General features: G+C 59.4%; 1 protein-coding gene across 1 annotated transcript in view; it reads right to left on the bottom strand.

The window, feature by feature from the left end:
- MN1 (MN1 proto-oncogene, transcriptional regulator) overlaps positions 1–27,696 on the bottom strand; it is a 45,557-nt gene that overhangs the window by 2,138 nt on the left and 15,723 nt on the right.

Below are 27,696 nucleotides of genomic sequence, written 5' to 3'. Positions count from 1 at the left end.
GCCCCTTGAGACCACGTCCAAGTTGCCACGTGACCCAGGGCTCTGTCTGTGCTGAGACAGCATCCGCACGCTTCCGACGTGGTTTCCTGGTTTGAAACCACCTGCCCCAGTCCCCTCCGCCAGGGAGCAGAAACGCAGGGTTCGTGGCCAGGCTGACGGGGACTCTGACTCAACAGAAGCAGGAGGAGGGGGCCCCGTGGCCAAGGAAGCACACCCAGATACTGAACTCCATGACCGGCCCGCCCTCCTCAGCATGCTGGGCGGCCCACGGGCCCGGGCCCCGGGCCAGGCAGGAGGCAGCCGCCCATCCCGCTGTCTGGATTAAGGGGGTGCCTCCCGGCAGAGCCGAGCCCCAGCCTGCAGAGAAAACCCTCCCAGGGAAAGGGCCAGCAGCACAGCCAGGCGGTGACTAACTGGGCTGGGGGGCCCCGCCCTGAACCATCGTAGACACCCAGGTGTCGGGGGAGCCATTCCCGCCTTATCCCTTCTCTCGTCCACTCAGGGATTTGGGGGTCGGGAGTGTCCAGAGAAACGCAGCCGGTCCCCATCCTGGTTCTGGAGCTGGCCCGGCGGATAATCTGGTGACCTCAACATTCCCACTAGGGTGTGGTGGGGGACTGGGGCAGGGGGCGGCTGGGGAAGGCCACTTCCCCTCTGTGAGCCTCCGTTTCCCTCTTGGGAAAGTTGGGGTGAGGATCAGGAAGATTCATCTGTGAGCTCAGCACACGCTTTGCATGTGGAAGTCCCAGGTTTGAGCCCCAACAGTGCCGGGAGCAAGTCCCGAGCACCAAGCCAAGAACTGTCAGGCGGGGAGATTGGACAGCAGGGAGGGGGGGTTCTCTTGCACGCAGCGGACCCAGGTTCAATCCCCAGAGTCCCACTTGGTCCCCTGAGCACCACCAGGAGTGATTCCTGAGCAGAGTCAGCAGTTAAGCATCACCGGGTAAGGCCCCCGAACCAAAAATAAATAAGGTCCAGGAGGAGGCCCTCAATAAAAATGCTTCAAGCAGGGTCACTGCCCTCGCCCTCAAGGATGACCTATCTATAGGGATGCCCATATTGGGATAGACACAGAGCGGACCGCCCTGCCCGTGAACTGGAGTCCCTGGCTGGCTGGCCCCTCGGCGGGGGTCAGAGGCAGGAGCTGCAGTCTCCGAAACACAATTCGGAGTCTCCCCACCCAGGAAGCTCCAGGCACCTGATTCATCGCCCACCCGGGCTGAGCCCTGGACTCCAGCCTGGCCCCTGCCTGGCTCACATCTCCACCCCTGGGCCCATGGGCGCCTCCTCCCAGGGACAGCCACTGCACAGAGACACACAGAGGCACACACATACACACACAGATACACACCTGCATAGATACAGACACACACAGAGACACACCGACACACACAGATGGACACACAGAGCAGACAGACACTCGCATACAGATACACATATAGAGACACTGACACACGTAGACACACACTGACACACAGATATACACACAGACACACACAAATAAACACTTAGCAGACAGACACTCACATAGATAAAGATACACACATAGAGACACACCGACACACATTCAGATACACACATACAGATACAGACTCACACAGATACACACACACACAGCAGACACAGATACACAGACACACACAGAAACACATACAGCCTCTGCAGTCATGTGTGGACCCATTTCACAGATAGGCAACGGTGCTGGGCTGGAGAGATAGTCCAGCGGATGGGCACTTGCCTTGCACCTGGCTGACCTGGATGTGTTTGATCCCCAGCACCCCACATGGTCCTCTGAGCCCAAGTGATCCCTGAGCACCTCAGGGTGTGGCCCCCCGAACCAGAAAAAAGCAAACCCCAAAGGCAGGCCCACACAACGCTGGCAGCGGGTGCTGAGGTGGGGGTTAGGCCCAGCCCTAAGCCAGGCTGCCCAGCTCTCTGGCTGCAGCCCCAAGAAGGGACCTGGACGCTCCCTGGGCGAGGGTCCCGACTGCCCCTGAGGCCGGGTTATCTAAGGGGCCCTTACTCCCAGGAGCCCCGAAGCCTCCGCAGCCAGGGCACTCCAGCCAAGGGCTTGGGACCAAGCGTGGCGGGTACCCCGCGAACACTTCCCCCAGGAGGCCAGCAGCTGGGCGCCCCATGGCCCCGGGAGAGCGGGCACTGGAGCCCAGAGCGGACATGAGCTTCAGGGACAGCCCGGCGAGGGGGCAGCCCCCTGCCCCAGCCGGCGGGTCTGGAATCCACAGCGAGTGTTTGCAGAGAGAAGATTCGTCTTCAGTTCTTGACAATCCGAGCATGACTGAACTCATCCTCCCGCCGGACTCATTCAGCTGGGCCTGGGGGGACCCCCGCCCGCCCTGGGACTGCCGGGCAGGCGACAGCAGATAAATCAGTCCCAGGAAGCCGCCTCAGGTCGGGGCCTGCCCCGGCTCACAGAGCGCTCCGTCAGCCCCTGCTCCCCGCGTGCCGGCACCCCGGCCCTCCCCCTGCCGGAACCCAGAGATCAAACCAGCCCCTCTGAGAGAGAGCACCAGCCGTGGGGGAGGCCAGCAGTGAGTCAGGGGCCGGCATGGGCAGAACCCCAGGGGGTGTTGACAGTTTCCCACCTGGGAAGCAACCTGGGGCCACAGAGACTGTACAGAGGGTGACGCACTTGCCAGCAAAGCACCTGTGTGCTCCCCACCTCCCCCATCAGACTGCCTGTCCACCTCCCCCATCAGACTGCCTGCCCACCTCCCCCACCAGACTGGCTGCCCATCTCCCCCATCAGACTGCCTGTCCGCCTCCCCCATCAGACTGCCTGCCTACCTCCTCCATCAGACTGGTTGCATGGTGGGCTCTGCTCATCTCCACTCCCTGCACAGTGCATGTGCTCAGTCAGGGCATGTGGGCTGACCAGGCAGGAAGCCCATCCCCACTGACCAGATGGGACGACTGAGACCCTCATGTAGGGGGGAGGGAGCTCCCCAGCACTGGGGACCACTGGAGAGGGCCCACCGTGAGTCAGATCACCAACCTGAGGACCCTGCCTCTCCTTTTAACCCAGCAGGTGCCCCCTGAGGTTGAATCCAGGACCCCCCCGTTTCTCCCCCTGCAAAGCCTCGGTTTCCCCATCTGTAGTTTGGGGGTGGTGATTCCCTGCTGGCCTGGCTTAGGAGACTAGGAGTTGGTGCATGTGAGGGGTAGGGGCTGCCATTGTCTAGAGGTGGGCCCAGAAGAGGGAGCCCCGGTCGAGGACCACAATGATGCCCCTGGGAACTTGTTTTGGTGTTTTGGGGCCATACCCAGCAGCATTCAGGGCTCCCCGCTCTGAGCTCAGGGCTGACTCCGGCTCTGTGCTCAGGGTTGACTCCCAGCTCTGTGCTCAGGTCTGACTTCAAGCTCTGTGCTCAGGGATCACTCCCAGCTTTGTACTCAGGGCTGACTCCTGGCTCTGTGCTCAGGGCTGACTCCTGGCTCTGTGCTCAGGGATGACTCCTGGCTCTATGCTCAGGGCTGACTCCCGGCTCTGTGCTCAAGGCTGACTTCCAGCTCTGTGCTCAGGAATCACTCCCGGCTCTATGCAGGAGCTGACTCCTGGCTCTGTGCTCAGGGCTAACTCCTGCTCTGCGCCCAGGAATCACTCCTGGAGGGGCTCAGGGGGCCGTACGGGGTGCTGACGAGTGGCCTCCCTGCTGTACTGCCTCTCTGGCCCCCAGATCACATTCTGAAGGACAAGCTCTGGCCAGCTCTGTGTTGCGGCAGTGGGGCCGGGACCCTCTCCCCCTCTGCCCCCACCCAGTCAAGCCACAGCGCCACTTCACACTTCTTGGCTTCTCCCAAGGGTTCCACGCAGGCAGGCCCCAGGGGACCCCGCCGAGCAGGAGACTCGGACGCTTGTCCTTCACCTGTCAATCTCAAAGTCGGGGGAGGGAATCACAGTCCCGGCCATCGGGGGCGCTGCTGTGAGGTTGACCCTATGCACAGTGCTCCCTGTGCTGCCTCGTGCATCCCCCCCAGGCAGTGCCTGTGTCTGGGTTCCGCAGCCTTGAAGGTCCCCAGGGACCCAGCCGGAGCATCCAGGGGACCCCACCCCCGGCACGCGAGCTGACCCTGCTAGCCCAGGACCCTCTGCGCTGGCCTCGGCTGGGGTGAGGGGAGAAGGGCGGTGGGACAGGCCCGGATTATTCTTTGTTCGTTCGCTTCTGCGCAGCCCACAGAGGGGTGCCTCCCTCGCCCTGCCCCGCCCCACCCCGGCCCACCCCACCTCACCCCACCCACTCTTCCTTCCCTTGCCCTGGAAGTCAGCAAAACAAGACTCTGTCACACCTTGTCTGCGCTGAAAGTCCTATCAGAGACTCCGTGCTGGGGGACAGTGGCTCCCGGGGGCAGGTGTCCCTCCCCCCCCATCACCCTGCACCCCCAAGGGCTGCAAGCGTCACCTCCACCTCGAGGGGGCTCTGCCCACTGCCTCCTGTCCCCTCCTACGGAAGGACAGCCATGGCAAGGGGTTGGGGGGAGGGGAGGATGGCCAAGGGGAACTTTGTGGGTGTCGTCCAGAACGGGCCTGAGCGATTCTGGGGTTCACCTGGGCCGTGTGATGACCAGCGAGTAGGCAGGCCGCCGGGAGGGTCTCAGAGGTGACAGGGCAGCTGTCCCTGGAACTGGCTGGACGGTTCCCCAGTAGCCCTCAGGCTGCCCTGGGCCCTCGTCACGTCACGGCTGCTCCTAGGGCGGTGGGGGTGGGGGCCGCCCCCCTCCCCCGCCTGCGGAGGCTGGGGGGGGGGGGGCGCCCGGGGTGCGCCATCGCGGCAGAGCGGGCGAATTAGAATTCCATGCGTATTTTTAACTCGGGAGCTTATGTAAGGGGTAGTGTGGGCCCCAGCACACAATGCCAGATGACTCTCTCGGTGCCGACAAAGGTAGAGAAAGTATTTCGGGTTTTCCTTTATTTGGACCCAGCGGAGAGGCTGGGGGAGGCTGGCGCCTGCCACTCAGGCCGGGGAGGGCCTGGGAGTCACAGGCCAGGCCACCTCCTCCTCCAGGCCGGCCCTGCAGCCACAGCCCTGACCCTCGGCTGTCCTCCCTCCTTCTCCTCCCTGCCCACCCTTCCCCGTCCTCCTCGGTCAGACTCAGGCTGGGAGCCGAGGCGGGGGAAGGGCTGGCTCCAAACTGCACCCCCTGGACCCCAGTAGGAGCCCCGTTTCCCCCCGCCCCCTCTTCAGTCTCCCCACTGGCCCCAGGACCATTGTCCTGTGCGTGTGAGCTTATTCCCCCTGCTGAAACCTCCCAGGGCCCTGGTCGTTCAGGTCCACCCCGGCCTCTGCCCTTTGGGGTCTAAGCCTCGTTTCTCAGCATCCCACAGGCAGGGACCCCCGATCCATCCCCCATCTGGACGCTCCTGACTTAGAGAACCCCGTCCACCCCACCGCTGCCTCTGACCCTCCTAACCGGGCCGATTACGACCCCTCCCTGCTCGCAGGGGGTCCCTGCACCCCGGGCCACCGGAGCAGCAATGCCTGTCTGCTCCAGCTGCAGAGGTGCAGGGCTGCAGGGGAGACAGGGGTGCAGGGGTGCATGGGACAGGGGCGCAGGAGTGCAGGGGTGCAAGAGTGCAGGAGACAGGGGTGCAGGGTGCAAGGGCACAGGGGAATGGGAGACAGGAGTGCAGGGGAATGGGGGTGCAGGTGTGGGGGGCTCAGGGGTGCAAGGGTGCAGGAGTGTCAGCTCCACCTCAGCCCAGGGGGAGAAGGCAGGAGCAGGGGGGTCCTGAGACCAGGGGAGATGGGACCCCCCAAAAAAAAACTTCCCAGCAGGTGGGCTTTGGGGCATCTCGCCTGGTCACTGGCCCTGGCCCTGGGCAGGTGTGTGTGGGGGGTGCATCTGGGGAGTCCAGAGGAAGCAAAGCCACCAAAGCGAAGTAGCGAGACGATGTCTCTGGATACGGGGGGTTCAGCCCAAGGAGCAGACGCCCCCACTGCAGGACCCCAAGCCCCCAGGCCCACACGAGGTTCCAGGAGATCATCAACGCCAGGCTCAGGGGAGGAAGAGAAAAGGGATGCCCAATGGCCGACGGCACCGGAGGTGGCCACTGCACCCTGAGGGCGTCCACTGCACCCTGAGGGTATCCCCTGCAGGCCCAGGGCACAGCCAGAGCCCTGCTCATGCCTCTCCCACACTTGGCACCTCTGGGAAGCCCCAACACTGGGTTCGACCACCTCGAACCAAATCCTCCCTCCATCTGGATCCCAACTCTGCCCAGCGCCAGCCCCACCCCTTGGGCAAGGTCACTGGCTTGTCCTCAATGTCCCCATGGGCGGGAAGAGAGTGCAAGCCTGCCAGCCGAGGGGGGAGTTAGCTGTCCAGCCCGGAGACTCCAAGGCCAGACATGCCAGGGGCTCCAGAGAGAAGGAGCCACTGAGTATCTGGACGGGCAGCTCCTCTTCCTCCTCCTCTTCCTCCTCCTCCTCCTCCTCCTCCTCCTCCTCCTCCTCCTCCTCCTCCTCGGCTCGCCTGTGGTGTGACCTGGGCTCATCACTGTCTCTCTGGTCCGCAGCCAGCAGGTGGCTGCCACCACCACCACCACCACCAACGCAAGGGACCGAAAGATGCGTAAAGCTAAGGCCGGGAGACCAGCACCCACACTCCCAGGGGCCCAGGACCAGGCTGGGGGTGGGAGACCGCCTGGGGAGGCCCCGGGTGGGAGGAGCGTCCCCCTCCAGCCAGTGCTCCCGGCCTCCCCGCCCTTCCTCCACGCCTGCTCACGACAACTCCAGCAACCGAGTCTCTATGACAACCGAGGCAAGGATCCGGAGGTTGACCGCTCTCTGCTCAGCCCCGGGGAGAGGCTGCACTCCCTGCCCACCTCCTGCCAAGTCACGGGGAAACTGAGGGCGGCCCGGTCAGGGCATGTCACTGGCTCTGGGTCCCACAGTGCCTGGGCCAGGCTTGCTCCCAGATCTGTAGAAGACCCAAGTAAACGTGTGGGTCCAAGTGACAGATTAAAAACCCAGGGGCTGGGGCTGGAGCAGTAGCACAGCAGGGAGGGTGTCTGTCTTGCACATGGCCGACCCAGGTTCGATTCCCAGCATCCCATATGGTCCCCTGAGCGATTCCAGGAGGAATTCCTGAGTGCAGAGCCAGGAGGAACCGCTGTGTATCGCCGGGTGTGACTCAAAAAGAAAAAAAAAAAAAAACGGGGACTTGGGGCAGGAGTCATAGCACAGCGGGTAGGGCATCTGCCTTGCATGCGGCCAGCCTGGGTTCCGTCCCTGGCATCCCATGCGGTCCCCTGAGCAGCACCAGGAGTGAGCCCTGTGTGCAGAGCTAGAAGCAAGCCCTGAGCGCCGTTGGAAGAGCCCCCCCAAGCAAAAACCCAAAGCACACCCAGAAGGCACGGGGGCCTGGCCCCTGCATCCCTGCCCCTCCTCCCTGCCCCTCCTCCCTCACCCCAGATGCCTCGTCCTCTCCGTCTCTGCCCTCTCGCGTTAGGGGAAGGGGACCTGCACATCATCCTTGGGTGACCAGGAGCCAGCACTCGGAGTGACTCAGCAGCCCAGGAAAAGCCTTCCGTGCGCCCAGGCAAGGCCACTGCTGGGGTGGCCACCTCAGCCCCAGGTGGCCAGGGGGTGCTGGAGAGTGGGGGGCATCCACTACCCATAGGGGGCCTATGAGGGGTTTCCCACTCCAGGGTCCTGATTGGAGGGAACCCCAGCTGTGGACTCCGGGGTGTCCACATCGCTCAGACCAGGCTGCGGAGTGGGGTGAGGGCAGGGGCTGGATTCTAGAACCTTCTAGAGGAGGAGGTGGGGAGACCTCTAGAAGCCATGGGACTAGGGGGCAGCCCTTCCCATTCTGAGAGTCGCCAGACAGGCTCCTTTGAGAGGCGTCTCTAGTCAAGATGCTAAGGGACATGGGTGGGCCAGCCCTGCAACCCGCATCCCTGCACCCCTGCACCATGCTCCAAGTGAATTGCTCCCAGAGGAGCAATTCAGGTGCCTGGCGCCATGAGTCAGGAGTGCATTGTTCTAGCCTTGGACCCCAGGTAACTTCCCCAGGTCTCAGTTTTACCCCCTGTGCAATGGGACCAGAGACAGGCCTATCCTCCAGGGCCCATGAGGAAGGCCCACTGACCAGGCAAGCAGCGCACGCAGCGGGCTGCAAGGCACCGAGCCACCCCAGGAAATGGGGGATGCTGTCAGGGGGAGCGGCAAGAAGGTCTCGGTGCTGCTGGGGCATTTGCCTTGCACGCGGCAGACCCATCAGGCTCCATCCCCGGCATCCCACAGGGTCCCCCACCCCCAGCACTGCCAGGAGTTCCTGAGCACAGAGCCGGGAGTGAGCCCCGAGCACAGAGCCGGGAGTGAGCCCCGAGCACAGAGCCGGGAGTGAGCCCCGAGCACAGAGCCTGGAGTGAGCCCCGAGCACAGAGCCGGGAGTGAGTCCCGAGCACAGGGCCGGGAGTGAGCCCTGAGCACAGAGCCGGGAGTGAGCCCTGAGCACAGGGCCAGGAGGAAGCCTGGAGCGTGGCTGGGTGTGGCCCCAAACCAAACCAGCATAAGTCTGATGCGTAAGAATGAATAAATAAAAGGTCAGTGCGCTGGGTCTCCCCAGCCCCAAGGGCAGCCCCACACTCTCCCCTCTGCTTTCTCCCCTTCTTGCTTTCATTTCAACCCTCCATAAGGGTCACAGTCCCTCTCTGAACCCCCCTCCCCTATCTCACCTGGCCACAGGGGCAGCTTCACCCCCACAATCTAAGGGGACCTGGGGGGCTCCCATGCAGTGCTCAGGGGACCAGGAATCTTAGCTGATGAGGCCCCAGTTCAGTGCAAGGGTCCCTGCAGGGCCGGAATTACCCGGGCCACTGCGACAGAGCTGGGGGGACCCCCAGGGTCACATACCTGCAATGCTCAGGGGACCCGGTGTGTGGGGGGTGAGGGTCAAACCCTGGCCGGCACATATCAGGCCTGTTCCCAAGCACTGGACAATCTCCCAGGCCCTCAAAGGGGATTTTTATAAGACAAATATTTAGACGCACTGAGGGTTCTGTTAAATTGGCACTGTGCTGGCTTTTGTTTCGTTTGTTTTACTTCCACTGGAGGGGGCCCACCCGGTGGTGCTCAGGGCTGACTCCTGGCTCTGAGCTCAGGGATCACTCCTGACTGGGCCCAGGGAACTGTATTTAGCACTGGGCGTTGGACCCAGGTGGGTCCCATGCAAGGGAATTGCCCTCCCCACGGGACTATGGCTCCAGCCCAGAACTTCCCTGTTTTCAGCCCTTGGAAGAAACTGCAGATTGGGTGAGGGGTCCCCAGGTAAGAACAGTCCCAAGGTAAGAACAGCAGATCGGGGCTGGAGCGATGGCACAGCAGGGAGGGCATTTGCCTTGCATGCTGCCAACCCAGGTTCGATTCCCAGCATCCATTAAGGTCCCCCGAGTGAGCACCACCAGGAGTAATTCCTGAGTGCAGAGCCAGGAGGAACCCCTGAGCATCACCTGGCATGACCCAGAAAGCAAAAAAAAAAAAAAAAAAAAAAACACCACAGCATATCTCTGAGTGTGGAGCTGGCAGGATGCCAGGGACCTGTTGCCCCTACCCTCACCCCACCCTGGAAGAATGGGTCCCCAAGCACTGCTGCACGGCCAGCACCCATCGGAGCAATGACCACCAGCAGGCAGATCGCATCTGGGCCACATGGCGACCGAAGTCACTTCGAAGCCAATGACTTTGGTTCAGGTCCCAGCACTGTAACCCCCAGCCGGGGTGGCCCTGAGTCAGGTCCCGTATTTCCAATTTCTCCCCAGAAAATGACTCTGGGGACCAAGACCTAGCCGAGTGAGGCGCCTGAGACAGGGCTGGGCACTGGTTCTGCAGATAGGAGCCCTGGGTTTGGTCCCCAGCCCTGCACACTGGAGCACTGCTGAGAGCAGACCCCAAACACAGGGCCGGGAGCGACCCCTGAGCCCCACCAGGTGTGGCACCCAAACCAGAAAAAAAAACATTTTTTAAGGCAACATCTGCCTGTTCCTAAAGTTGGCGCAGGGGTGGCTGGTGAGAAGGGCCATTAGGGGCTGAGGCTACAGGGTTCCAGCCCAACAGGCACTTACTGGGCATGGGTTCAAGGGTGACCCTGCAGGGCTGGAGTGATAGCACAGCAGGGAGGGCATTTGCTTTGCACGCAGCTGACACGGGTTCGATTCCCAGCATCCCATATGGTCCCCAGAGCACCGCCAGGAGTAATTCCTGAGTGCATGAGCCAAGAATAACCCCTATACATCGCCAGGTGTGACCCAAAAAGCAAACATAAATAAATAAATAAATAAATAAATAAATAAGTGACACTGCTACCCAGTGTCCAGGCCCATGGCAAGACGTGGCCACACAGAACCCATTTGCCCCCAGAACCAGAGGCAGACCAGGCCGGGGAAGTTCTCAGGGCTCTGGGGGCAGCAGGGGGAGTCTGCACCCCATCTGCCCCAGCCCTGGTGAGGACACTGGGCTGAGAACTGAGTCAGGCCCTGTCCGTCCCTCAGTGGGGACAGGACTTTCCCCAACAAGAAGGAGTTCAGAGCACCCCCTATAATCATAGCAGGGTCCCTGAGAGAGCTCTGGTCTAACTGAACCCACCACAGCTGCCCGCAGCTTCCAACTCGCACCCTGACACTGGAGTCCCAGACACCCCACAAGGGGCGAATCCCAGTCCTATCCCATCATAGCCACTGGGTGCCTGGAAGGGGTCCAGCTGTCACCACCTATGCGTCCCCCCTGCACAGCCATGGAGCTGACGACTCACCCCCTCTCCCTGCTTTTACACAGCCTTGCAGAGGCAGGAGGGGCGGGAACAGGGCCAGAGGAAACAGGTGACAGGGGTGATCCAACAGGAAGCAGAACCCACAGGGAAGGCCCGGGTCTCTTAAAGGAGACTGATGCACACCGACAGGGCAGGAAGTCACGGGTACCCTAAACCGAACAGACCCCAACACACATCCTTCTCCTTCCTCGCCATCCCCCTCTCCCATTCCCACTTCTATTCTCTCAGACCCATGTCATCACAGGTGGGGAAACCTCCCAAGGTCGGCCAACTAGGAAGCTGTGGGTCAAACCCGGCCCACCACTTGTTCGTATAAATAAAATTTTATTAGTACCCAGCCAGGCCCGCTCATTTCCATTCATCTCCAGCTATTCCCAGCCTCTGATGGCAGAGATGAGTAACGCATTTACTCTCGGACCCCTTCAGGAAAAGCTGGCGGAGGCTTAGGAGGGGATCCCTGTCCTGTTCACACAGAAGGACTCGCAGCCCGGTCCCCGGGGGGACCCAATACCTGCTCCCTGAAAACGTGTCCACATGATGCTGAGCTGAAGGCCGCTCCGCGACAGGGCAAGTGGCCACACCAGGTCCTAGGAGCAGCTGCGCCCAAAGTTCACTCCTGCCGGGTCTCAGGGACCCAGCACAGCTCTGCGTTGACTCAGAAAGAAGACTGATGGGCAGAGTGGATGGTGCCAGGCAGGACAAGCGGGCATGAGTGGATGTGGTGGGCAGAGCGTCCATCCTGGGACTGTCTCATTGGCCAGTCTCTCAGGGCTGGGGACATATAGCTTAGCCAGAAGGCAGCTGCCACCTGGACCCAGATCTCTCTGAGTCAGGAGCCCCGATTTTCCTCATACCCACCCACGAGCACCAACCTGATATGGGGGTGCTGGAGACGTCGGTGGGGATTTGACAAAGACCAACCAGGGTGGCGGCCCTCAGGACAGCAGCAAACTGAGATGTCCCAGATGTCCACACCACCGCCCCCTGCCCCATTCCCAGGCACGGCCAGCCTCCAGCTGTCCAGGGAGGGGTGTGGCTGCCACCCCACCCCCACCCGACCCCTGACGTGCATCTGCCTGCCCCAAGCGGGGTGTGGCTCTAGACATGTCCCCGGCCCTCTCTGGGTCCCTCCTGTATCAAAAGCGGGAGTCCCAGCCCCTGGCTTGTGACTTGGCCCTGCACGGGGATCCCCAAACTGTTTATACCATGAGACTGTCAGCCGATCTACACATGGGAAGTGGGAGGTCTTGAGTGACACGGAAGGGCTCGGCCCACCAGGCCTGCAGCAACCAGGGTGCCCCGGATGGAAGGACACTGAGCTGTCATCTCTGAGGGGAGCAGGGCCACCCCAGGAAGATGGTGCAAGATGGGGAGGAGGGTCAGGTTTCCCTGGATTCCACAGAGTTTCTATCTGTGGGGCTGGAGAGATAGCACAGCGGGTAGGGCATTTGCCTTGCACGCGGCCAACCCGGGTTCAATTCCCAGCATCCCATATGGTCCCCTGAGCACCACCAGGAGAAACTCCTGAGTGCAGTGCCAGGAGTAGCCCCTGTGCATCACCGGTGTGACCCAAAAAGAAAAAAAAAGTTCCTGTGTCCAACCTGCTGGAAAGTTCCTTCAGGTCTCGCCCAGGTCTGAGGTGCAGAGAAACAGGATGAGGGGCCAGACCTTCCTCCAAGTCCAGTGCCCAGTGCTGTGAGGAGGGCGTGTGGCCCCTTGGAAGACGTGGCTGGCGGCAGATGTGATGTGTTAGGTGAACAGAGGGCAACCAGGAGAAGGGCTATGAGCAGACCCTCTGAGCCCGGCCCCCAGCCCTCGCTACACTCAGTCAGACCCCAACACACTGTCACCCAGGGTGGCGACCCCTCCCGTGGTTCATTCCCCTTCAACCACCCCTAAGCAGCCCCTTCCTCAGGAGGGTTCCGCCAGCCTCTCAGCCAGCTCTCGTGCCCTCCTTCCTGGAACACCCCAATGTGAACCCCAACTTCCCATCATTCCCATCATTGTCCTACTCCTGAAACACAACCTCACATCTACAGGGACCCTGCCTGCCCCTGGCCTGCAGGAGACCCCCCAACCAAGGGGTCGGTTCTAGAGGGTGGGGTTTTGTTTTTTTAATTTGGGGGCTACATCCGGTGATGCTCGGGGGCTTAGGCCTGACTGTGCTCCGGGATCACTCCTGGTGGTACTTGGGGGACCCTATGGGATGCCAGGGATGGAATCCAGGTCTTCTGTGTGCCAGGCAAACGCCTTTCCCGCTGGACGATCTCTCCAGCCCCATGACACATTTTCTTACAAAAACCAAGCCCCCGAAGATGCAGAGAGTACAGGGGTTAAGGCACTGTCCCATGCCAGTCCCCAGCACCCCAGGGCCTCCCCAAGTACTTCCAGAAGTACAGGGGTGGGAGAGTGCTCCAGCACCTCCTGGTCCAATACTCTCACTTCCTCTTCTTCCCTCCCCCCCCCAAAAAAAAAACAGCTTCATCATTTTCCCAGATAAGAAGTATCTTAAGTCAAGGTGAACTGGGGTTTGATGGGAGCCACAAAAGTTTTTTTCTGGAATGACCCTCTCCTAGGAACACCCAGAGAAGCCCCACTTCCCCCCATGCCCTCAGTGGGCTCAGCGACCTGCCACTGCTCCCTTCCAGGGACAAGACACAGCCTCAGAGGCTGTCTCAGAGCCAGACCCTGCTCTCAGCAGCAGGATGAGTCGATCCAGGCCAGCCTGACGCGATCTGACCTGACCCCATCACGGGCACCAGACAAGTCAGAGTCACTGAGATGAAGACTCACATCTCAGGCCAGGGAGACAGCCCAAAGGTGGGGCCTGAACACTCGGCATGCTGAGGCCCTGAGTTCAATCCTCACCATGGCATCACCCCCTCCTTTCAGCCAGGTGTGGCTCTTGTGGCCCCCAAGACCCCGAGCCTGAACATCTACTCATCAAACACACACTGCCCATCCACCACTGCCCAGAGTGGCCTCTGGGGCCCCAGGTACCAGGGGGAGGTCCTCATTTTAAAGAGTCTCCTCACAAACATGAGTCAGAAGGATTGCCACAGTGAGGAAGGGGGCAGTTCAGAGAGAAAAGGAATCACTGTGATATGATAGAAGTGATGGCTCTGGACAAGAACTGAGTGCTGAAAGGAGGTACCGGGATATACACGATAAAGTTTCAGTACCTCTACTACAAGCTACAATGCCCAAAAGGGGGGGTGGGGGGGAGAGACAAGAGACAGAGAGACAGAGTCAGAGAGACAGAGACAGAGTCAGAGAGACAGAGAGACAAAGAGACAGAGAGACAGAAAGAGACAGAGAGACACAGAAAGAGACAGAGAGACACAGAGAGACAGAGACAGAGAGAAGTCTGACATAGAGGCAGGCTAGGGGCGTGGGCGGTGTGGAAAGGAAACTGGGGACACTGGTGGTGGGAAATGGACACTGGTGAAGGACTTTGTAACATTGTATAACTGAAACCCCAATCATGAGCAACTTTGTAACTGTATCTCATGGGAACTCAGTTTGAAACAAACTATTCTCCAAAGGAGGGTGGAGGCCCAGAGAGGCAGCGTGGTAAGGCACTTGCCTGCCACGCAGCCAATTCCGGGTTGATCCTCTGTGCTAGGTATGGTCCCCCGAGCACCTCCAGGAGTGATCCCTGAGCAGAGTCAGGAGCAAGTCATGAGCACTGGTCAGACGTGGCTCCCCAACTGCAGGAAGGCCCGGCAGCAGCAGAGTGTACCGACCAAGGAGAGTGGGATCACACTAGTGGTTTATTGTCTGTCTGCCTGTCTGTCACCGTCCTCCTGTTGCTCATCAATTTGCTCCAGCGGGCACCAGTAACGGCTCCATTTTGAGACTTGTTATTACTGGTTTGGGCATATCGAGTACGCCACAGGGAGTTTGCCAGGCTCTGCAGTGCAGGCGGGATACTCTCGGTAGCTTGCCGGGCTCTCTGAGAGGGGCGGAGGAATCGAACTCGGGTCGGCCGCATGCAAGGCAAATGCCCTACCACTGTGCTATCGCTCCAGCCCAATGGTTTATTGAGTAAATAAAAAACAACGCGCATCTACAGATCCCCCGTGAGGACAGCCCCCGGCCTCAGTTTCCCACAGAACCTTCTTTAAGGTACCGAAAGTTTATCATCATCACCTACCCCACACACACACACACACACACTCATTCTCCAGTTGCTACAGGTCAAGGGAACTTCAAAGACTCAGCGCAACCCTTGAGGGGGCCATCAAGGTGACACTCTCACAGCGGGACCGTCATCATCATCTGATACTGAGAAGGGGCATCCCAAGCCCTCAGGACTAACCGCACTCCATACGGTCTTCCGCCCCCTTGGGGCCAGCAACGCACCCCCCAACCCTCATGCACAGGCAGTGAGAATGTTGTTTGGATGGCCCGTGTCTGGGCACCATGCCAGGAGGAGTGGCCACAGGGAGAGGGGCAGTGGCACCCCGCTGCAGGCTCGGGTAGACACGTTTTCCAGGTGCTGAAAGTAGGAAGCCCCCAGGCTGCCCAACAGGGGCGTGCCCAGGGAGTTTCCAGTCCTACCCTTGCCTGCCCCTGCTGTGTGACCTTGAACAGAGCACACTCCCTCTCTGAGCCTCTGTCTCTCCAGCAAGATGGTGTCACGGATCCCGCCTTGGTCCAAGAACACAAAATGCGGGGCATACAGTCTCTAAAAGGGTTGATCGTCATCGTGCAAACGGCACTGCACAAATCAACTCCCAACTGTCTCGCGACTGTATCCCAAAAAAGGGCTCCACACCCAGGAAATAATTGCTGCGGTTCCTATCATCCATCCATTTCCCAGAGCCAAGGCTATGGGAAGCTCTTCTCTCGGATTCGCTCAGGGTCGGGTAACCCCCTTCCTCGCCTCATTGTGGATTAAGGGTGTTGTTTGTTTGTTTGTTTGTTTTCTGGATATAAGTAACAAATTTTATTTTTCACTTTTATTTGGGTTTGTTTCGGTTCTGTCTGGATGGATGAGCGGGCTCCTAGGAAGTGGCCAGGGATTTAGGGGTCACTCCTGACAATCACGGTAAACTATCACGGTCCTCCCGTTATTCATGGATTTGCTCGAGCGGGCCCAGTAATGTCTCCATCATGAGACTTGTTGTTACTGTGTATGGCATATTGAATATATATTCAATATTGAATTCAATATTGAAAACGTCACGGGTAGCTTGCCAGGCTTTGCCGTGCAGGTGAGATAGTCTCGGTAGCTTGCCGGGCTCTCCGAGAGGGGCAGAGGAATCGAACCCAGCTCGGCTGGGCTGGCTGCATGCAAGGCAAACACCCTACCACTGTGCTATTGCTCCTGACAATATTGGCCAACGTATTGTTTCTGCTGCTAGCACCAGGACCATCCTGGCCATGCTCAGGGGCCCGTGTGGTCCCAGGGTCTGAATCCAGGTCCCCCTGACCACTGAGCTATCTCCCTGGCCCCCATAGTGGTCGCACAAATAAAGTTTTATCGGCACAAGAGCAGAACCACAAGGGCACGCTGGGTTGTGACTGCAACTCAGTCGTCTGCAAATGCCCAGATATTGCCTCTCAGAGTTCTCTCACTGAGCATTTGCTCACTGTGGCATTCACTGAAAATGACTCTGATTTTACAGATGGAAAAACCAGAACTCAGAGGGAGGAGGGGTTGGAGACAAGGTCCCACAGCTGAGACGCGGAGTGGAAGGACTGCAGTCCCAGAGAGGAAATGCTACCCCCTTGGCTTCTGTTTCTGGAAGATTCTGGAAGAGTGGCAAGACAGGACCTGTGTTGGGCATCCTGCCACATCCTCCTCATCCTCCCCAGGGAGCACGGGGGAGGGGGGCAGGGAGAGGCCTTGGAGATCAACCCTGACAGACCTTGGTGGCCCCAGGACCAGCCAGCACCTGGTGTGGTGAGCCCCAGCTTGGCCCGGCCTCACCTGGGGTCCTGGCTGATCCCCCCCAGGGTTAATCGTCGGTAAAATTTCATTGTCTGGGGGCTGGAGCGATAGCACAGCGGGTAGGGTGTTCGCCTTGCTCGCAGCCGACCCGGGTTCGATCCCCAGCATCCCATATGGTCCCCTGAGCACCGCCAGGGGTGATTCCTGAGTGCAGACCAGGAGTAACCCCTGTGCATCAAACCAGGTGTGACCCAAAAAGCAATAAATAAGTAATAAAGATAAGAGTTTAAAAAAAATTTTTTTAAATGTCATTGTCTCAGGGGTAATTACATGACTTAACTCAGCTTCCATCTGGAAACCCTTGGCTATCAGGGACCTTGGGGAGGGCGGGGGGGGGGGAGCGGGGTACGAACTGGTCCTCAGGAACCAGTGGGAGTGGGAAGTGGGAAGGGGGGCACAGGCATCCGACCCCACGGGCAGATGTGCAGCTGTGCCCTAACTCGCTGCCCGCTCCACGGACCCCTGGGTGCCACGTCACTTAACCTCAGACAACCCTACTACAGGGGGCCTGGAGGGGTGTCGAGAACCCCCCTCCCACTGAGCTGGAAACCACTGTCCCCGCCCCCAGGATCCAGGGTGCTGGTAGGTAGGTGGTCCTCGTGCTGAGAGCCAGGTTCGGTCTGAAGCCCCACTCAGACCCCTGTAGCTGCGTGACCTCCATAACCAGCAGCAAAGGGGTGGCCAGGTGCCCCGTGGCTCTGAGGATGGCCAGGTGCCCCGTGGCATCTTTACCACCATCACCCCCATCATCTCCATCCTCACCACCGAGCTGCAGTGCTGCCTAACGGGACTGGGTCTCTGCCTTGGGGGGGGGGGGGCGCATCTGAGGTGGGCTGGGGGGAAGGATCACGCTTTCTCAGTCTCCCCAGGGCAGGCTCCACACACAACTTCAGCGCCAAGAACAAACAAGGCCCCCAGGGCAGGCTGCCCTTCCCCGGGCTCCACCCCCCCATGCCCCCCGCCCCACACACACGGGACTGAGCCGCTGTGTTTGGGGGAGCCCAGAAGCAAAGGTGCCCCCCTTTCCCTCAGCTACTGCCCTTGGCAGCCAGAGGGGGGTCGAGCCACTCAGAAGAGGCCGCGGGGTGCGGGGGTTTCATTGAGCAGCTCCGGGTGGCGGGATGAGTTCATTTTACCGCGGCAGAATATCAAGCAGCTCCGGGGGAAGCCGGCCTTTGGCTTGGGGGCGGGGAGGCAGGCCCAGGCGGCCAGGGGAGAACTCAAGACCCCATGTGCACCTCTTAAGACCCTCACACTGAGCTTGGGGCCTGAGTCCTGGCAGAGAACAGTGAGCGGGGGTGGGGTGAGCGGGATGGGGCATGCCCCCCACCCCCCACTGGTGCCCCAGCCCCCTACTCTCTGTCCTCTCCGTCTTCCGTCCTCAGCCACCCCCCAGAGAGCAGCCGGCTGTTGCGCCCACTTTACAGATGCACCCACAGGACCCCGCTGACCCAATTCTCTCGAGACCTGGCACCCCGCCCGGGGCACCTCCCTCCCCCTCACCTCATCTCAGCTCCTCGACTGACAGGGCCGCATGCTGTTCTCAGGGGTGCAGAACCCAGCAAGGGACCCTCGAGAGACCCGCACCCCCCAGGCGCTGTGCAGTGCTGCACCCAGAGCCCACTTTCTAGCGCTCTGAGAATAGCTCCGGCCACCTGCACAAATGCCCGCCTGAGTGGGTCACTTCCTCCCACCGCCCCACACTTCCTCTTTCCAGGGGAGGAAACTGAGGCCAACCGGCCGCCGTCAGGGTGGACCAGAGAGGCCTGCCTGAGCACCCCGCCTTGGACACACAGGGGCGGGGTCTCCCTCCTCCCGTTCCCCTAAGGAGGTGCCCCCTCCCCCCATGGGAGGCCTCAGCCTTCGTGTTCCACAGTGGGTCAGTCTCAGCAGAAGCAACTGGTTTCGGGGGGCCCCTAAGGAGGAGACCCCATGGGAGAGCTGCTGAAGGGCTCAAACCAGCGCCCCCCCCCCCCCGCCGTTTAAGGGCCGTGGGAACAGGAAGCAGAGAGCTGCCCCCCCCCCCCAGTCTATGCCTCCACCTGATGAGCTGGGGCACGCCACACCTCACCAGGACTCGGTTTCCCCATCTGGAAACCCGGACCTCTCCCAGGATGCTCCTGGGGTAAACCAGGACGAGACCTGGCACCCCACCCGGGGCAACCCTCCCCCCACCTCATCTCAGCTCCTCGACTGACAGGGCCGCATGCTGTTCTCAGGGGTGCAGAACCCAGCAAGGGACCCTCGAGAGACCCCGCGCCTCCCAGGTGCCGTGCAGTGCTGCGCCCAGAGCCTGGGGTAGGTGGACCTGCCCCCTCCCACCCAACCGCATCCACACAGGGACCCCATGGAGCATCCCGGACAGGGACTTACAGCTGAGCCCAGAAACCCCACCCCTGCCCTCGCTGCCAGCAGAGCGGGAACCTTCGGCAGGAGTGGGCATCTTGGTGACCGCGTGCCCTGAGCTCCTAAGGAGGGCAAAGGGTGGGCCCCGGGCACCTATGGGTTAAGCTCATCTGGGATCTCTTCTCCATAGGAGAGACTGAGGCTGGTCCCTGACATTTTGCACTCCAGTCATACTCCCATTTAAAAAAGGGAAGGAAGAAAAATTAAGCATCCGGTTTGTGTAAAAAAAATAATAATAAAATCAAACCAACAGGTCGGGGAGAAGTCGGGGGCAAAGAGGAAGGTGGAGGCAGCCGATTTCCGTTTGCTGAGTTCATTTCAGCACCACCTTTTTTTTAAAAAAAAAAAAGTTTTTGGTTTTGTTTTGAAGAAAGCTGTAGACGGGAGCAGAAGGGGGAACTGGAGAAGGAGAAGGTGGCAGACGAGTTCTTGGGGGGAGCACCAGGCACTGCTTTCCGACTAATTAACTCTGAAAGGGGCGTCTCTCTCCCCTGGACCTTCCGGAGGGAGTAGCAAGCTGGCAGTACCAAGGGGCCCCCTCGGGTGGGGGATGGACTCACTCCAATGTCCAGGGTGGGGCTGGTGGGGTAGGGAGGGGGGTCCCCACCGATCTCTGGGACATGCAACTGGAGTTAAAGAGGGATAAGAAATTTATCGGAGATAAATAAAAAAATCAGGGATCCCCCCTAATTAAGAGGTTAGTCTCCAGTTTAATTACCTGCAGGCAGGCAGAACCAGGCAGGTGGGGTCTCGGTCTGGGCTCATTGGAAAAATAATAATAACCAAATAGAATACAGTCCAGTGTAAGCCCCAGGCCGAGCCAGCCAGGAGAGGGTGGAGAAGGGAGAAGATACGGCCAGACAGCGACCCCCACGGACCCCCGCAAGGGGCTGGCCTGGGCCCCCACCCTCGGAGCCTTCAAGCCCTTCCTGCCTCCTCGCTCCCCCTCTCTGGAGCCCCCCACCCCTTAGGCTCTGGTCCCTGCAGAGCAGGAGGGCTGGGGTACAAATTGGAAGCATGCAGCCCTCCTCCGAGGCCACATACCAGACAAAGCGACTGCAGGCCTGGTCATTGCGGCTCACAACAGGTTTAGTTTGGGGCAGGGACTGGAAAGGGCCCAGAGGAGCTGGCCGGGTGGATTGTTCTAGGAATGAAAGGGGAGAAGGGGGGGTGAGGGGTCAGTGCAAAACCCCCAGGCACCAAGGGCGACTGGTGTGCAATTCTTGCACATTCCTTAAAATGCAGGGGGGAGGAACCGTCCCCCACAGGAGGCCTGGAGGGTTTTGCCCCCTGTACCCTCACTTCCTCACCCTCCTTGGTTAGATTAAACGCTAAGGTCAGGTTGGAGGCAGGGAAGGGGCAGAGACTGGCTTTCCAGAGGGAAAAATTTAGAAGAAATCTTCAGTTCAAGGCATCTCGCTGGGCCAGTGACGGCAGTTTGGGGTCTGGGCCCAGGGATCAGGGCTGTGCTGGACCATCGTGGCCCTGCAGAACCAGGTACCAGGCAGAGATACAGCCCAGGGCTTAAGCCCAGAGATATGGCGGGATCGATCCCTGGCACCTGCTGTGGTCCCTCAAGCCTCCTCAGAAGGGATCCCTGAGCTCAGAGCCAGGAGGAAGCCCTGAGCCCCTCCAGGGGTGGCCCCCAAACAAAAACCAAACAAATAAAAATCAGGTCCCGTCTGATCACAGAATAGAAAGTGTGAGGAAATCTCTTTACGGACTGTGATTCTAGGAAAGTTTCCCAACACTGACCAGGGGCTGACTTTCCCAAGCCTGGGCAGAGTCAGAAATGGGGCGATGGAGTCTGGGGGCTTACAAGCTCTGAGGAGCCCCAGGAAAAGCACTGTTTTAATGAGGGGTTGGGGGGAGGGAGGTGTTCTCAGACCTGAATTCCAGGGGAAGCCCAGCCTTCCAGAAACTTCTGACACCCCACACTGATAGTCATCTCTGCCCACCACAGTCCCCATGGTGGCCCCCGGGCTCTCTGAAGTTGTATTTCTCACAACCCCATCAAGCGACACCCCCAATTCCTACAACCCAGCATCCCTTTCCAGGGAGCTTCTTATTCCTCCTGCCCGCACGGGGGATGCCCCAGAACTCCGGTCAAGGCTGTGTGAGCCAGATGACAAGTCACCCAGTGAGCAGACGCCGGGATCTTCCCCGGATGCTGTTTAACCCAGAAATCAGTAAACGAGGAAACAAGGGGGTCCCAGGTCGGAGAGAGGGGAGAGGGACGGCTGGAAGGGGAACTCTGAGGCCAGGCCCACCCCACCCTTCCCCACCCCTGCGAGATGGGCCTGGGTCCTTAGCCCTGGAGGAGACCTCCTCAGCCCCACAGCACCTCAGGGGAATGGAGGGGGCAGGGAGACATCCCTGAAGCCCAGTCTTCTCATGGTGGGCCACCTACTGGCCCCCAAGTCTCCCCCTTGCTCTTCCGCACGGTCTTCCTTGTCTCAAAGCCTTTTCTTCGCGTCCCTGCCCACTCACCCCCCCCCACACACACACACACACATGACCCGCCCTCACCAGGAAAGGAGGAAGGATCCAGGAAGGAAAATGACACCTTCAGATGCAGTACATGCTCACAGAGGTCCCCAGAGTACAAGCACAGATCCAATCCATTAGACAGAGAGAGCAAGGCTTTGAGACCCACTAGATCCACTAGACAGGCAGAGTAAAGCTCTGAGGTCCATTAGATCCATTAGACAGATCCACTAGACAGGCAGAGTAAGGTTCTGAGACCCACTAGGTCCACTCGACAGATCCATTTGACAGAGAGAACAAGGCTCTGAGATCCACTAAGCAGATCCATGAGACAGGTAGAGTGAGGCTCTGAAATCCACTAGATCCACTACATGGATCCACTAGACAGGCAAAGTAAGACTCTGAGATCCACTAGGCAGATCCATTAGACAGGCAGAGTAAGACTCTGAGACCCACAGATCAACCAGACAGATCCACTAAACAGGCCAAAGATCCACTAGATCCACTAGACAGATCCACCAGACAGAGAGCAAGACTCTGGAACCCACTATATCCACCAGACAGATCCACTAGACAGAGTAAGGTTCTAAGATCCATTCGATCCACTACACGGATCCACTAGACAGGCAGAGTGAGGCTCTGAAATCCACAGGTCCACTAGATGGACCCATTAGGGACACAGTGAGGCTGAGATGCACCAGTTCAATCAGACAGATCCACTGAACAGGCAGAATGAGGCCCTGAGATCCACTAGATCCACTAGACGGATTCACTAAACAGGCAGAGTGAGGTGTTGGGGCTACAAGTTGCCCCACCCCAGGGCTCCGACCTCTGCCCCTTTCTCGGGGTGATCTCCATTCCCCCTGCATGGGAACTGCGGGTCTGCCCTGACAGGACACAGCAAATACCCCCGCCCCCCACGCCCGCTCCTCCCAAGCACCCTAAGCACCGGGTCCTGGGTCCCAAGCACCCTTGGCAGACCTCCTGGGTGCCTCTGAGCCTCGGGCATTCACTGGTCATCTGGGGCCACTTCCGTGCAAACTAGGGGAGTCACAGAGACAGCGAAAGAAAAAAATACTCTCAGAAAGTGACGTCTGGCCTGGGTCACCCTCTGGGCTGGCCCTGTGGGGCTCCAGGCCCTCCCGCCTGGAGGAAGAACCCGGGGCCTGCCCGGTGGGGAAGGAGACATCCCCCGAAACCCTCAGCCCTAAGCCAAGGCCCAGGTGCCCCCTGGAAGGGCAGGCACAAAGGCGGGAAAGCGACCCTGTCTCAGACCCTCGGCTCTAGAGGGTCCATTAGACCCCCCTCTTCTGCCCTCCCAGTGCCAAGACAAAGCCCACACTCCAGGCCTTCCGTCCCGGAGGCGCCCTGCGGCCAGGCACTCCTCCCCCCGAACCAGCCCTTCACTGCCCCTGCACCAGGCCGGCTCATCCGGCTTCAAGACCCCTGGCCGCGCTGTCCTGGATACCTGTCCTCCTGCTGAGTGGCACAGGAAGATACTGCTCAGGACCCAGGAGCTCTGCGAGCCGACTGGAGGCTGGCATTGCCCTGGGCACATGATCTCAGCCACCGCGGGAGTGTTTGCACCAGGGGAAGCGGCGAACACGCCAGAGCACAACTTTGTCCCCTTGGCCGAGAGCCCGTAACTCAGGGCCGGCAGCCTGTGCACGCTCCAGCCCCACGAAGGAAGGGTTTTGCCTCCTCCCTCCTCCTGGACCCCAGCACCCAGCCCAGCGCTGCCGCGGGACCAGTGCTATGTGTGTGTCTGCAGAATGACCCATGTATGTGTGTACCCATGTAAGCATGTGTGCCTGTATGAACACGTGTGCATGTGTGTGCCTGTGTCCATGTGTGCACGCGTCCATGCATGTGTGTCAACATGTGGGCACTGCGTGTATATGTGAGCACTGTAAGCATGTATGTCCATGTGTGCATGTGCGTGTGTGTGCACATGCAGAAGGGCATATGTGTGCATGCATGCATGCGAATATGTGAGCATGTGTGCATGCATGTGTGTGCATATGTGAGCATTGTGAATGTGTGCGTATGTGTGCATATATGTACATGCGTGTGTGCATTTGTGATCATGTGTGCATATGTGTGTATGTGGGCATGTGTGTACCTGTGCATATGTGAGCATGTGTTCATGCATGTGTGTGCATATGTGAGCATTGTGAATGTGTGCATATGTGTGCATATATGTACATGCATGTGTGCATGTGAGCATGTGTGTATATGTGTGTATATGTGGGCATGTGTGTACCTGTGCATATGTGAGCATGTGTGCATGCATGTGTGTGCATATGTGAGCGTGTGTGAATGAGATCCGAAGCCAGTCACGGGTGCTGGCACAAAACGTTCCAAGACTCTGCCATGAGTGTGCATATGTGAGTATGAATGCGTACAGGTGTGTGCATAAGTGAGCATGTGTGAACGTGTGCATATGTAAGCGTGTATGCATGCATGTGTGTGCATGCATGACACCCTCTGGAGTTCAGGCCTCCTTGGCCCCGGGCCTTCGGGCTGTGGTCAGTCCCTTGTTTATTTATTGGGGATGTGGATGGCCCTGTCCCGGGCAGGCAGCGGACAGCACCTCCGGCCTCTCCCCCTCGCACGGCGGCAATGCCCACCTCCTTAACGCCGCGACGACTCCGAACATGTCCCGCCTTTGCCAAATGTCCCTGCAGCACATGGCCAGCCTCTGGAGAGTGACCAGGCCCTGGGGGAGGCGAGTCTCTCTCCAAGCTGCAGCAGATCTGAGGCTGGGGTTGGGGAGGGGACAACGTCTGTCCAGAGTCCCCCACGGGAACAGAGAATGGCTGAGTCCAAGCCCTGGTGACCCCCACTTAGGCCTCTGCCGGGTGCCCCAGGACTTAAGGTATCACACACACACACACACACACACACACACACACACACACACAGTAAACCTGGGAGGAGGCACTGAGGTCACAACTGTGTTACAGGTTACAGGTAGGGAAACTGAGGCTCAGGGAAGTGAAGCACCTGCCAGACTCCTAAAGCCCCCCTGGCCTGGCGCCACACCCCTCGCTCAGTCCCTCCTTCTCCTGCCTCTTCCCCCCCACTCCCCGCGGCCCCTCCAGGACTCTCCTCTCTCTCTCCCTTCCTCTCTTCCTTCCAGTCTTCTCGCCCACTCTCTCCTTCTCTCTTGTTCTCTCTCTCCCTCTCTCTCCATCTCCTCCCTCCCCCTGGCCTGCCCGGTTCCTGAGACGCCCCCACCCAGGGCCCCATCAGGTTCCCTTCCCTCTGGCCTCTCCTAGACTGCCCACAGCTCCTGCTGTGGGCTCCAGATAAAGTGCTCCAAGGCCAGAGCCGCTTATCCACCGATTCCATCCCAGGAGGGGCCGTGCCCAGGGAGAGCTGCCAGGCCGAAGGAGGTAGCAGCCCGCGGCTGCCCACGCAAGGGCTGACTGCCCCGCACCAGGAGGCCGGCGGCCCTGGCCTGGGATGCAGAAGCTTTTCCTGAGCAACAGTCCCACCAGGCCCCTGGGCAGGGGGCGTCGGTCGGGTCGCCCCCTCCCTTCGATGGGGCGAACAGCAGCGGCCCTCGAGGCACGAATCCCGAGACCCCCCTGGCCGCAGCTCCCACCCAGGAGTGCCGGGGCCTCATCCCTGTCCCTGGGACCCCAGGGCCCCACCGACCCCTCGGACACTGGCCCTGGGCTCCAGGCACCACGAGCACTCTCCAGAGAGCTGTTCCCTCCCGGCCGCACACTGCACTCAGCCTCTGGAGGCAGAACTAGGGTCAGCCTCGCTCCCTGATGGAGAATGAAGGCACAGAGACGGGAAGTGACCAGCCCAAGGTCACACCGACAGGAAGTGAGGCTGCTGCCGGTGGAACAAGGCCCAGTGGCCGAGCTCTCAACCACACCCTGCGCCCGCCACCATGGTTCCAGTTTTAGACACAAGGAAACCAAGCCCACATCCAGCCCACTGCCCTGGAGGGGGCCAGGGGGCACCGAAGCTGAGACCCGGAATGACTGAACGTCCAAGGAGAGGGACTAGTACAGCGACAGGGAAGGCAAGGTCTGGAACTTTCTACCCGAGGTTTGGAAACATGGTTTAAGACATCCCCGGTCCTGGTCTGATCCAGCTAAAACCAGCTCCTAAGATGAGAAGGGTCAGGAGGAAGGCCAGAGCCCACGGTCAGCTATGGGTTCAATCCTGTCTCTGCAGCAGTCTGGGCGGCCTTAGCTAAGTTCCTTGCCTTCTCTGAGCTAGAGATCTCGCCACTGGAAAGTGTCACGGGGAAGGAGCACACAAAAGGGAGTTTGTTCCCACCCTAAAGCTGAAGTTCAACTTGCCCCTAGGTCTACCGGCAAGGTGTGTGGGGAAGCCCCCCTACTTTGACCCTTTAACTCCCAACACTTCCATGTCTCAGCAGCTCAGCTGCAATGGCCGTCCACCAGGAAGGACGGGCTGGGAAGCCGGCCACGGGTGCTGGTGCAAAACATCCCAAGACTGCCAGGAGGTTGCTTGTCACGTCTGCAAAAAGGCACAAGGTTGGCCTTCCGAGAAGTCCTGAACTCGGGCCGGAGCGACAGTCCAGCGGGGAGGGCATTTGCCTTGCACGTGACTGACCCAGGTTCCGTCCCCGGCATCCCATATGGTGCCCCAAGCACTGAGTGATTCCAGGATTCCTGCGTTCAGAGCCACAATTAACTCAAGGATGTGACTCAAGAATTTAAAAAAAAAAGTCCTGGAATTTGCTTCTCCAAAGTGGCTCCAAAGTGACCCTGTGGGCTGTGGCACAGAGCCCCCTCCGAGCCCACCCCTGTCCATGGCATCTGAGGGCCTCCTGCTCTTGGGAGCTGGAGGAAGACAGGCCAAAGGGGTCTGGTGGGACATTCGCCAGGGCTGGTGATGGGGTCCGCCTCCCAGGTGAGAACCGAGCACAAGCTAACTTCACTCGCTAACCCCCCCAATACCCCCTAACTCAGCCCAAGAAGAAGGCGGGGGGGGGGGGGTGTGGAATGTCCCAGGCAGACAAAGTCAGTCCCTCTTGCTATTTCCGGCCAAGAAGAATGCACCTCAATGTTTCCATCTGGTGCCGGATGTCACCCCCAAAGTCTGCCACGAGGCTGCTGTCGCTCCGGCCCGAGTTCAGGACTTCACGGAAGGCCAACCTTGTGCCTTTTCGCAGACGTGACAAGCAGCCTCGTGGCAGAGTCTTGGGGAGGAAGAGAAAGGGGCAGACCGGAAACTGGGCCACTCCTTGGGGCCGACTTCCAAACAGATCCATTTTGCTCCAAAGTTGAAAATGAAACATACTCCTGTTTGGGAAAAGAATTTCATTAGGGGGAAAATATAATATAAAAATACCCATTTAGAAAGAACGTGCTATTAATTCTTAGCACTCTATGCAGAAGGGAAAATTGCATTTTTATCTAAATGGTTTTTCTGCATAAGCCATTTACAATATTCTTTGCCTCTCTATAATAGGCGCTGCGACCATTTAGTACCAGGATGCCCGGGCTCAGGGCTGAAATCACCCTCCGACGCATTTAATACATAACCCCTGAAAATCTATTCCAACGGGGACCTCAGCACACAGGCCCCACATTCCTTTTTTTTTTCCAAGGAAGAAATAAATATTGTGGAGGGAGGAGGGTGGGGAGTGTGCGTGTGTGAGGGAGGAAAGCAGAAGATGGTTTAAGTTAAGAGCAAACGATCGGGCCCGGGGTCCCTTGCGCCAGCTGTCAAATCGCAACTTACGTTGGGTTGTGAGATTGTAAGCACTTGCCTGGTGTGACGGCGCGCGTGCATGCCTGCGTGCATGTGTGCGTGTGTGTGTCTGTGTGCGCGTGTGTGTGTGTGCGTGTGTGTGTGCAGATGTGCAATGTCACACGCAAATCACACATGCGCACACGGTTCCCATCAAACAGGCTCCCAGGGAAAGGCTGAAATTCAGGAGAGGAAAACAAACTATTTTTAAACGTGAAAGCAAACACAGACACACAGCTAGAGAGTAATGCTGCTGCTATCTTGCCGCTAACGCCTGTTTCTCTCCCTGGAAGGGTGAGAGTCATCTCGGC

The sequence above is a fragment of the Sorex fumeus genome, unplaced genomic scaffold, assembly GCF_029834395.1.
Source record: "Sorex fumeus unplaced genomic scaffold, SorFum_2.1 ptg000032l, whole genome shotgun sequence".
NCBI classification, from domain to species: domain Eukaryota; kingdom Metazoa; phylum Chordata; class Mammalia; order Eulipotyphla; family Soricidae; genus Sorex; species Sorex fumeus.
The sequence above is the reverse complement of the archived record's forward strand: the minus strand, read 5'-3'. Positions and strand labels throughout refer to the sequence as shown.